Source organism: Ceratotherium simum, chromosome 8 (genome assembly GCF_057802395.1).
Source record: "Ceratotherium simum simum isolate JZ-2026a chromosome 8, ASM5780239v1, whole genome shotgun sequence".
Lineage (NCBI taxonomy): Eukaryota > Metazoa > Chordata > Mammalia > Perissodactyla > Rhinocerotidae > Ceratotherium > Ceratotherium simum.
This window is the reverse complement of record NC_141907.1, coordinates 63318041-63330278: the sequence shown is the minus strand read 5'-3', so window position 1 is coordinate 63330278 and position 12238 is coordinate 63318041. Positions and strand designations below refer to the sequence as shown.

Genomic DNA, 12238 nt, shown 5'->3' with positions numbered 1-12238 from the left:
CTATTTCTAACAAATTCCCAGGTGATGAGGTGATGCTGATGCTGCCTGTAGGGGACCACACTTAGAAAATCACTGCTACTTAGAGGAATCACAAACTAACTCAGAAGGATGTTGGTATTCACAATGAGGCCTTCACAGCTGAGTTTGTAATGGAAGGATTTTGTAATAAGGCCAGGGGCAAGGGGATTGTGGGTGGGGTTTGGCATTTCCAAAAGCAGGGACTGTCAGAGGGGGTTCTGGGAAAGCAAATGGTTTAGGATGTTTGCGAACTGGGAAAGAATTGTGGGAGACTGGCAGAAAAAGCAGCCCTTGCTTGCTAACCTAAGGAGCTTGATTTATCACTGCATTCCTTGGAGATTGAAGGGTTTTGATAAAGACAAGGGAGAAACAGTAATAATTTCATCACAAAGCTCCTTTGACACCCATAAAAGTTAGTGATACCTGCTGCATTCTTTAAAAAATGAGAAAATGCAACAGTAATAAAAGCAATTATTTCTAAGTGATCTTTTCCTAAATAAAAGTCTGGAAGTGGGTTGCATCTTCAGTACAGAGGGACTTCCATTAAACATTTTTTTTTTTTTTTTTAGTTTTATTTATTTATTTATTTTCCCCCCCAAAGCCCCAGTACATAGTTGCATGTCATAGCTGCACATCCTTCTAGTTGCTGTATGTGGGACGCGGCCTCAGCATGGCCAGAGAAGCAGTGCGTCAGTGTGCGCCCGGGATCCGAACCCGGGTCACCAGCAGCGGAGCGCACGCACTTAACCGCTAAGCCACGGGGCCAGCCCATTCCATTAGACATTTTATATTAGAAAGTCAGGCAAAATTTTTTAATGCTGTAACAATATTTAAATAAAAGCATTTCAATTTTTGCGTCATTTCTGGTTGTAACTAACTACATGGGAGATTTTGACATTTAAAAAAAATGCAAAATCCAAGGGGTAGAAATTACTTAGGTTTACTGTCAGTAAATCAAATTGCTGTTTTGTGTAATGTTATCCAGCAGGATTTGTTCCATATTAAGAATCAAAAGAACATTGTAAATGGATATTAATAATACCTGAGGGCCGGCTCCGTGGCTTAGCGGTTAAGTGCGCGCGCTCTGATGCTGGCGGCCCGGGTTCGGGTCCCGGGCGCGCCCCAAGGCACCACTTCTCCGTCCAACGCGAGGCCGAGTCCCACGTACAGCAACTAGAAGGATGTGAACCTATGACATACAACTGTCTACTGGGGCTTTGGGGGGAAAAAATGAATAAATAAAATCTTTAAAAAAAAAAAATAATACCTGAAATATATTTAAATTTTAGTAGAGAATTAAAGCCAGCACAATAATAACGTACATTTATCAGTGATTATACTGAGACATGACGCTGGTCAATACTTCAAAGAGGCAGATAAAACTAAGAACAAGAGTTTGAAATGGAAAAAAACAAAACAAAACAGAAATCCTTTAAAGAACATTCATGTTCTAAATAGAACTATGAAACAAGAGGGATTTTCTGCCTATTAGTCAAAAGCTGCCCTTCAACATTGGTGTCAGCCAAGCACCTGTACTGGTGCTTAGACTGGGAGAGGTACCAGGCATAACGGGCACCCACTAAGGGTGGATTGTGTTCTAGGAGTTACATGCCACAAAGGAAACTTTTAATTTCCAGAACAGTTTGTAAATGTGACTGTGAATGCCTAATTCACATGAACAATAGGTGGAAGGAAAAATGCTGTTCGGAACACAAAAGATGAAGTAAATATCCAAAGCCAAAGAAATTGAATAAAAATTCATGTGAACACTAAATAAAGTGGAGGAAAAACTCATTTCTGCAGACAAACAAGTTTCCCCCCACAGCAACTAGCTTAATTCCAAAAAACTATGGGAAACGACTCAATAGAAATGTAATAAGGTGTCAACACAAAATAACCAATAACCATTCTATAGATAAGAGAAATAAAGTGAGTTTACTTGAGCTAGAGTGAGGAGTATAACCCGAGAAGGCCTTAGAAAGCATTCCGGAGCAGCATGGTTTTCAGTGCAGTCATATCTTTTTAGAACAAACTACATACATTAAACACACCCAGGATACATTTTCATCAAAATTTCAAAGAGGTATTCAGCTGCAAATTATCAGGTCAACATGACCATGATGTCAGGGAAGGGACTAATCCGGGCGTTACCAATAGGGCATAGAAGAGGAAGTATGTATTCTTATTTTAAGAGAGCATATTCTTGGGGCCAGCCCCGTGGCGCAAGCGGTTAAGTGCACGCGCTCTGCTGCGGCGGCCCTGGGTTCGCTGGTTCGGATCCTGGTCCTGGGCGCGCACCGACGCACCGCTTGTCAAGCCATGCTGTGGTGGGGTCCCATATAAAGTAGAGGAAGATGGGCACTGGATCCTGGTCCCGGGCGCGCACTGACGCACCGCTTGTCAAGCCATGCTGTGGTGGGGTCCCATATAAAGTGGAGGAAGATGGGCACGGATGTTAGCCTGGGGCCAGTCTTCCTCAGCAAAAAGAGGAGGATTGGCAGATGTTAGGTCAGGGCTGATCTTCCTCACATACAAAAAAATTAAAAAGTAAAAAAAAAAAGTGTATTCTTTAATGGTTAAGCAGATGTACAATGTATGTTTGATAGGCTGTAAGTCAGGCTTTTTAGTTCAAGCTGAATCAGTTTTGAACCCAAATAGTTACCTATTTGGTATTGAGGTATACCTCAATAGGTGAGAATTTCTTGTCATTTCCCCCTTTTGATCAATAATCTTTCAATAGAAGGCATTGCTGATCAAAATATTGTCCCTCTGTGCCAGGGTGGTTGCTGCCTGCCCTGGGTCCATCATGTCCCTCGGTGCTAGGCTTTTGTTTCATCAATTTGCCCAGTTATCCACATTGGGGGGAAATAGTCGGATATAGTGGACAAGCATAGAGGTATATATTAACAAGGGAAATGTTTCATATGTTATGTAATTTGTCAATTATTTTTAGATTATCACACAAACATTGCACATGTGCTTTTACATGACTTCCTATAGTTACATTGTTTATAACAATTATAGAACAAGTAATCCAATACTTGAAAAGATTAGCTTAAAAATGAATTCTTAGGCATAGCCTTAATAAGACAAGGAGATTCATCCTGGGTTGTAAGATCGATCAACCATCTCACATCACTGAGCAATCGTTACTCTAGCTAGCATGCTAGTCTTACAACAATGAGTAAAGAAAACAGTAATTAGTGTGAATATTATGACTAATACAAGAATTCCAAGGAGTAATAGAAATAGGAATTTCAATTGGGCCGCAAATGGAAGCCAATACTGGAAGGGAGCCGACTAAACAAATCAAGACCAGGTATGGGCTGGCCCTGTGGCTTAGCAGTTAAGTGCGCGTGCTCCGCTGCTGGCGGCCCAGGTTCAGATCCCGGGCGCGCACCGAGGCACCGCTTCTCCGGCCATGCTGAGGCTGCATCCCACATACAGCAACTAGAAGGATGTGCAACTATGACATACAACTATCTACTGGGGCTTTGGGGAAAAAATAAATAGGGGCTTTGGGGGAAAAATAAATAAATAAATAAAATTAAAAAAAAAAAAAAAAAAAGACCAGGTAGGATCACTCAAGGCTTTCAGAGATGATGCACTGGAAAACTCATCAGGTATAAAAACACATCGTTCAGTTTGAATGCTATATATGTACCACCTTGGGATGCTGTAAGAATATCTAAGGCCATTCTATTTTGAAGGACAGCCTTCCTCATTAAAGACATTTTAGTATTTAAAAAGACTATTCCTGCTTGACAACTGTTAAGGGCTTCTGTATGCGATATGACACCCCTCTAGGCCCAAAGAAGGAACAAATATAGCTAGCTGCTCGGTGGTCATACCCGTGGAACTCTGAATGAGCCCATCTGGCCTTAAAGAGAGAGAGATTGGCAACAGATGTTAGCTCAGTGAATCCTTCCCTGCATCCAAGGGAAGCTCGGGGTGTAGTGTTTTAGCCATCCAGGCAGTAGCCAAGGCCAGAGATTTGTTCCACATAACCACTGAGTTCCGTTAGGAGCTACCCGATAAATGCCTGGCCTTCCACCAGTCTGTTCCAAATCAATTACTTTCTTTAAGTTTGAGAGTATTCTGAAAACCTTAAATGGAACAATTATAAAATAGGTATACAGTTTAAGCATAACAAAGGTTTAAATGAGGAGATTTAAGGTTGGGAATACAGGCCCAGTCCGGAGTCTTGGGACAGCTGTCTACAACAGATGCCGTCTTCTTCTCATCCAGGTTTGGAGATATTTGCATTGGTCAGTTGACGTCGGGCATCAGAAATAGGAACTGAAACCCACTCAGGTAGAAAAGCCTCTTTTTAAAACGAGAAATGTGAATCCATGAGTCTATGCCTTTTGATTCTGCAGCGCATGAACTGGTTAAAAGTATCTGGTATGGTCCTTTCCAACAGGGCTGCAAAGAGTCTTTTATTTGATGCCTCTTTTGATAAATAAAATCTCCAGGTCCATGATCCTTAAGGTCTGGGAGCTCTCTCTGAAAAGAATCAGCTCCCAACCTCTCTTTTTTTTCTTTTTGAAGTGCCACAGTAAGACCTTGACGATAATTAAGATACTTCCTTTAGGCAAAGTTGGTTCATACATTTCTTCCTCTAAGTCCAGTTACTATCTTGAAAGGAGACAGCTGATGTTTACCAAAGGGTGTAGATCTAAGTTTGAGGAGCACTAGCGGAAGAGCTTTTGGCCATGAGAGATTAAATGCTTCTGAAAGCTTTGCCAATTGAGTTTTTATTGTGCCATTTGTTCTTTCCACCAATCCTGAGGACGGGGGATGGTAAGCGCAGTGGAAATGTTGCATCATTGGCCAAATATTACAAATAGATTTAATTATTTGTCCAGTGAAATGAGTTCCTTGGTCACTATGTAACTCAGTAGGAACTTCCCCAAACAGGAATTATTCTCTCCAATAATAATTTGTCTAAAGCCATCGCTCTTCTGCAAGGAAAACCCTCAACCCAATGTGAGAACACACAGATCATCACAAGATATATTTATATCCTTAAGATGGTGACATTTGGACAAAGTCCAATTGCCATACCTCAAAGGGTACCTTACGAAGGGAAAAGTGGCCTTGTGACTCATGAAATAGTTTCCCTAGATTATATTTTGGGCATATAACACAATGAGCGTAGGCTATATGGGCTGCTGTGGGATAAAGTTTTCAAAAGTATTGCTTTCCCCACAAAATTACCTTTTCAGTTGTCCAATGGGTTAATTGGTGTATATCCTGGAGCAGTGGCAATTGTGCTCCAATAGGTACTATGGGTTGCTTATTGGGCCTGAACCACATCTGTGAGAGGGGTGTCAAAAATTTCCCCTTTTGACTGACATTATTTGTTTCTCTTCTTCCATGGTGATTTCTTGAGCCTGTAGAAGGAAATCTTTTACTGGGTTAGCAGAGTTAATAGAAAGTAGCAGGCATTCTCGAGGCTGGACAGCATATCCAGATTGATAATGTCTTGCTTATTTAAGTAAGACCCATCTGTAAACCAAATTAAATAGAATGCAGACATGGTCTTGTCTTGTTGTAATGTTGGAAGCAAGGTAGCAGGGTTAAAATAGTGAATAATATTTACCTATGCAATATAACCTAAGAAAGTTTATCATTTACTTGACAATGCTTCCCATGCAATTTAGCTTACCAAACAAACCTAATTAATTTAGTGTCTCCCTCTTTATACGAAGAGAGAATTTCTTTGAGAAGTCCCAGGGCCCTTTGAAAATTCTCAAAGAAAAATTCAAAAGAAAGACTTTATTTAGGATATGAATTTTGGGGAGCTTGTCAAAAATATCAAAAGGTTTTAAAACACTTGATCAAGTAGGAAACAACGCTCTCTGTGAAACAATGCTCAGCTATCCATTCAAAGGAAAGGAAAAGAAAGAGAAATAGATTTAGTAATAGCTGACCTACTGCCAAAAACTTAATTTTCTCTTCCTTCCTTCAAAGTATATTTATCAATACCAATATTTCTTTCAGTAAGAACCATTCCATCAATTTTTAAATGTGAAATTCAATAAAATATAGCAAAGAAATCTCATAATTCAGATCCATTTAAACTTTGTTCATATTCTCTCCCTCTTTCTCTCTCTCTCTCTGTCTCTCTCTTGCCAGGTATAGAACAGAGGGAAATTATATTTTGGCGCTGGAGAAGAAATGTGAGTTTGTACAGGTAAAGACTGTGAAGAATTGCTAATGGTGATCATAACATTTACTATAGATAAATTATAAACCAAGATGCTAAACTGTACCTGCAGTAAGCAGGCATTTCTTATCTGGCTTAGTCTTTCATCTTTCCCTGCCAAGCATTTACTACAACAGATGACCCACTTATTTACTGCCATGGAAAAAAGGCATTGCAGTGCTACCTCTTTGTTCTGGGGAGACAGCAGTGCTCAGGGGGCCAAACAGTAGTCAGGGGAGACAGGGTCTGTGAACACTAACCTGTCTTTGCCATTCCTTGCCTTTGGGATCTTAAGCAAAGCATTTATTCATCCATCCATTCATTCCTTTAATCACTCCCTTTGAACTCAGGTAATATCACCAGAGGAATAGTTGTGAGGAATAGCTTATTAAATAATATGAAAAAGCTTTGCCAATATAAAATGCTTTATTTAATAATTCCTTTAGAAATTGAAGTATATACAGCTTATTTGTTAAATCAGATTTTTGATTATGTAGACTATTCCCTGAGAATAAGTAGAGAATTTTTTAAGATAACTTTTAGAGATACTATAAAATCTTTTTGGTTAGTAAGAAAAAAGAACTGTTTCAGAGCCCAAACTGGTATCCTTCTATTAGAAAAGTTATTCTGATTTCAAAATAGAATAAGCTAAACGTTTATTTAATGTAGTCTTTCAACAAACATTTATTGATCATCTACTATGTACCCAGAATACAGTCTATCCGTTGGAAAATTAGGCACACAAAAAAATCTCTGAATACAATAAAATAATCAAATACTTGTGAAGGGAGAGAAGCAAATGAAAATAGTGTTCTTTCAAATGCCTACAAACTTAAACCATATTAATAAAATCTACCTTAGAAAGTTGAGAATAATTCTTTCTTTTCAGCCTGAGAATCACACCTATTGCCTGAAAGGTCTGGATGACAAGCCTATTTTCAGTTTTGGATTGTTAATATATCACATTAAAAAATTTTTTATGACAAAAGTAATACAAATAATTCCAAAGAGTGTAAAGTAAAAACGGAAGTCTCTCCCCAGTAATCCCATTCCCCAGGAGTAACCACTGTTAACATGTTTATTCATCCAGACTTTTTTTTAATGCACAGAATTATAACAGGTGACCCGAGAAAGTAGAAATTTCCAAAGTACTGGGAAACTTGGCAGTCAAACCTCTTCTATAATTGATGAGAACCCAAGAGAATCTTGTTACCCAAAGATTGCCAACAGTGAATTGCCAATGTTGCATGCCTCTCCCAGTTGATCAGTGATCTGTTGTGCTTCTTTGCCACACTAGTGTGTGAGTCGCAGGGTACAGAGAACATATCTCTTCATCCCCTTCCTAGTCCTATTGATGTCCATAAAGTAAGAGTTGAAAACTTTAAAACAATTACAGCATCAAAATCTGGTTATCACCTCATTCTGTTAATGATTCCTAGACTTGAACTTCATGACACTATATGTTGGATATTTCCAGCAAAGAAGCCTTTAATATGTCCCCTTTCCCAGCCAGTCCTCTCATTCCATTGATGTCTAAGAGACCCTTATAATTCTGACCAAACATACATGTGAAAAACAGGCTAATGTTTTTTCCTTTAATGAGTATTTTTGAACACCTGTTTTATGTCAATGAATATTTAAGAAGGAATACCTTGAGAGGACATCAAGGCCAAATTTTTCATTTTATAGATAAGAAAATTGACATCTAAAAGGTGAAGAGATTTTGCCAAAATTACACAGCTGGCTGGTTAAGCAGGGTCAACTCAAGACCTGAGTCTGCATCCAGGTTAGGGTACTACAGTGGAGAAAGAAGCTTCCAGGAAGTGTAACCTCCCCAAGAAAATAAAACAAAGTTTGGGGAAAAAGTCAATATTTTAAGATAAATAAACAAAAATATAGCATGATTATGTGTTTAACAATCCTTTATGACTTCCTAGAAATTGCTTCTGAGAGCAGAAAAATATAGCAACGTATGAGCAACATCAAAGGCAAGACTAGCAATTTAGTCTCCTTTCTGAGTAAAACACTCTGTATGCCCCATGTAAACTGCTTATAAGATGTTTTGGATCAAAAGACTTTCCAACAGCCGGAACAAAACCCAACGCTAAATTCTAAGAGTACGTGAAGAGCCTGTTGCATCTATTTAGCAACCTGGATCAGGTTCTCTTTTAAATTATATGAAGGATTAAATTGGTGCTATCGGGGCCAGCCTGGTGGTGCAAGTGGTTAAGTGCGCCAGCTCCACTGCAGCGGCCCAGGGTTCACCAGTTCAGATCCCAGGCGGGCACCAATGCACCACTTGTTGAGCCATGCTGTGGCAGCGTCCCATATAAAGTGGAGGAAGATGGGCACGGATGTTAGCCCAGGGCCAGTCTTCCTCAGCAAAAGGAGGAGGATTGGCAGATGTTAGCTCAGGGCTGATCTTCCTCACAAAAAATAAATAAATAAAATAAAATAAATTGATGCTGTCATATTTCTATTCTAATGCTCTCTTTGCTTTATGCCACATCTTAGTCTACAAATATATAATCTTAGGAATAAAAATATGAAAGAAATAAGAGCTGATAGAGATTTTAATCCACATCTTAAATGACCTTACTGAATTTTCTTACCTGATTTTGACACTGTCATACTCCCTAAGTGACAAACATCCAATTCACAAACATCTGGATGCAAATTAGGCTGTTATACAACTATCTTAAAATAAAATTTTGGGGGGCTGGCCTCATGGCATAGCAGTTAAGTTTGCACGCTCTGATTGGTGGCCCAGGGTTCACTGGTTCGGATCCTGGGTGTGGACCTACTCACTTCTCATCAAGCCATGCTGAGGCAGCGTCCCACATAGAAGACCTACAACTCTATGACTATGATACACAACTATCTACTGGGGCTTTGGGGAGGGAAAAAAAAGAGGAAGATTGACAATAGATGTTAGTGCAGGGCCAATCTTCCTCAAAGAGAAGACAAAACAAACAAAAACTTGTTAAAAAAAATAAAATTTTGGAAAGAAATATTTTTGTTAGTTGGGGTCTGGTCTTTTGTGAAAGGCATGGGAAAGAAAGGATTTTTTTTAACGTGTTTCCAGTTGACGGATTTCCAGTTTGCCTTTCAGCATGGCAGGCAGCTAAGTGCATGAGACTTACGCACTTATGAGACTCATGAGACAGTCTACGTGAGTTAGACATATGTGAGACTAGTGACGACTTCTGGAGGAAATACATTATAAAGTTTTTCATTTTTACTTCATTGTTAGTTTGTCATTTCCATCTAATCTTTCTAATAGAAAATTCTCTGGGGCTGGCCCCGTGGCGTAGCAGTTAAGTACACATGCTCTGCTGCTGGAAGCCCGGGTTCGGATCCGGGGCATGAACCGCTGCACTGCTTGTCAGGCCATGCTGTGGCAGTGTCCCATATAAAAGTGGAGGAAGATAAGCACAGATGTTAGCCCAGGGCCAGTCTTCCTCAGCAAAAAGAGGAGGATTGGCGTGGATGTGAGCTGAGGGCTGATCTTCCTCACAAAAAAAAAAAAGAAAGAAAGAAAAGAAAACTCTCTGATGATTTCTATTTGTTTGTCTTGACTTCAAGAAATTGTCAGGCTGCCCCGTGTTGTTTCACTGAGACAAATCTTTTATTCCACAAAATTTCATTTGAATGAAGAGTCAGATTGTTGTTATATTCCTTTAATAATATAATACCCCTTAACTCGCCAATATTTTGATAATTGGTGTTAATTCACTGATATAGACATTTGTGTGAGTGTTCTCACTTTAATGCAGTCTTTGAAATAGACCTCATTAGAGAGCTGTCTTTGGATCCAATACAATTTTTTGGTGTATGGAGCCCATCTCCTGGGTTTCTCCAACTCCTATACTTCAAGCAGCACAATCTGCATTAGTAGTTGCTAAGGTCTAGATTCTATATGGTGAAAAGTTTAGTCCTACTGGATAACCATATAAATAATCTATACTAATTTTCTATACAAGAGTTTAATGAAAAATATTTCTACAATAGAAGTTGTGGCTCAGAATTTCAGGATGAAACCTGAATATATAAAACCACATTTAAATGTAAATATAAAGGGCCTGATGAAATAACATATAGCATTATTATTATTAGAGGCAGAAAGATCATGTCTTAAAGGTAAGAATTCCTGAATTTGAGACCTGGATCTGCCACATACAAACAGATCTTGTGAATATGGAGATGTCATTTGGCATCTCTGAGTTTTCTTATCTGCTAAAAATGACAGTTATGATATCTCTGATTTCTTCAAAACAACGTTGTTGTAAAGATCAAATGAGCTGACTGTACATCAAAAAGTTTTGTAAATTGTAACATGCTATACAAAATCTGAAATATGGTAATAAAATATTTGTTAAAGAATGCAAGGTAATATTTATTTTCTTTCTTTCACCAAAACTGGAGAGGTTTAGAATGGCATTATACTTGTTTGCCTTAATTCATTTTATTGGTCCTTTGCTATACAACTCAGATTTCAGATAACTATACTTAACATCTCATCTGATTTTAATGAGGCAATATTGTTTATAACACAGTGTGCATGTATCCACCATTAAGAATTTTAACCAGCGTCTATAATATATTATGTGTTACAGGGAAAAAAAAGAAAGAAGCACATTAGGCACAGATTTTTCACTTCACTAATAAAATATTTACTAAATATCTTCTGGGGAAAATATAGTACCAAAAGTTAAGAATGGCCAACTACAACAATTTAATTTGGGAGACCAAATACATACTTATGAAGGAAACTTAAATATTTGTAAACCAAATAAAGTAAGAATTAACTGAAAAAAAAAAAAAAAAAAAGAATGGCCAAATTGAAGTACAGAAAAACTTAAAGAAAAAAATGAAAAGAAAAAAAACTTGAAAAATAATCAAGGAAAAGCCTCCAAGGAAGACTTTTCTCCAGTGAAGAAGGATGTACTCAAAGCTTACTTGAAAGAGAGAGGAAAGACCTATTAGAACAATAAGAACTGTTGATATGAAAGAACATAAGAATGGTGGCAAAGGAGCCAATCGGGCCAGGAAGATGAAGTACAAAAGCACAAGTGTTCTTGAGAGAGAAATTGAAAAACGATTATAAAAAGAGAGACAGGTAATGAGGTAGGGAACTTCAGACTCCCTGAGGTTACACATTAAAGAGTTATTTTTGTCTGTCTATCTCTGCCACTAGATTTTTAGCTCCTGAAAGCAAGATGCCATATCTTATTCATACCTGCGTCTCCCAGAGCAACTAGCTCAGTTCCTTGTTCATAGAAGATACTCAATGGGTACTGAGTTGAAACTGAATAAAAGTTGCTTCTACTGTAACTTAGATGTTGGCTGTGAAACTCAGTGAGAGGAACAAAGCAAGACAAAGCTCAGTAAGTATATACTGGCTTATTTATTCATTCTACAAATTCTTAGTGAGCACCATGTGCTAGGAAGGCTCTGAGGATAGAGCAGTGAATCATATGTGTTAGGATTCTCTTTTTCTTTACAAAAATATAACCCAGATCTTCCAAGTTTAGCATTAGAAGAATTTACAGATGGTCAGGAGACAGTTGGACCACATGGCCCACCTGTTTCCTCTGGTTTTCCCTTGCCATTGGAGTCTTTAAACTGTTTGCCATTGAGACAACCGTACTGGGGGTGGGGGGTAGGAGTGCAGATCCCCCTTTTGGTACTTTGGCCCAAACATGGACAAATGACCCTCTCCTGGTTTCCTGTAATGCAGCTAAAATAGTTTATTAAATATTGGGGGAATTAAAAAAAGGTAAATCAACCTAATTAGTAGCAAGAATTTGGATAATCTGGGTGAAAGTTATATCTTTCCTCCAGAGCTCATGTGCTACCCTGGAGGGGAAAAAAAGACAATTAAAAAAACCCAAATAGGGGCCGGCCCAGTGGCATAGTGGTTAAGTTCGAGTGCTCTGCTTCGGCGGCCTGGGGTTTGCAGGTTCGAATCCCGGACTCAGACCGAGCACCGCTCAACATACCACACTG

At 38.7% G+C, this 12238-nt stretch overlaps 1 long non-coding RNA gene across 2 annotated transcripts in view; it reads left to right on the top strand.

Annotated features, from left to right (window-relative positions):
* Positions 1-11660, top strand: part of LOC147916485 (uncharacterized) — a 28586-nt gene extending 16926 nt beyond the window's left edge. For both annotated transcript variants that reach the window (XR_015552938.1, XR_015552939.1), the window contains 2 exons: positions 6160-6217; positions 11427-11660. This is a non-coding gene — a long non-coding RNA (uncharacterized LOC147916485). The remainder of the gene's footprint in view (positions 1-6159; positions 6218-11426) is intronic.
* Positions 11661-12238: the final 578 nt, after the last annotated feature.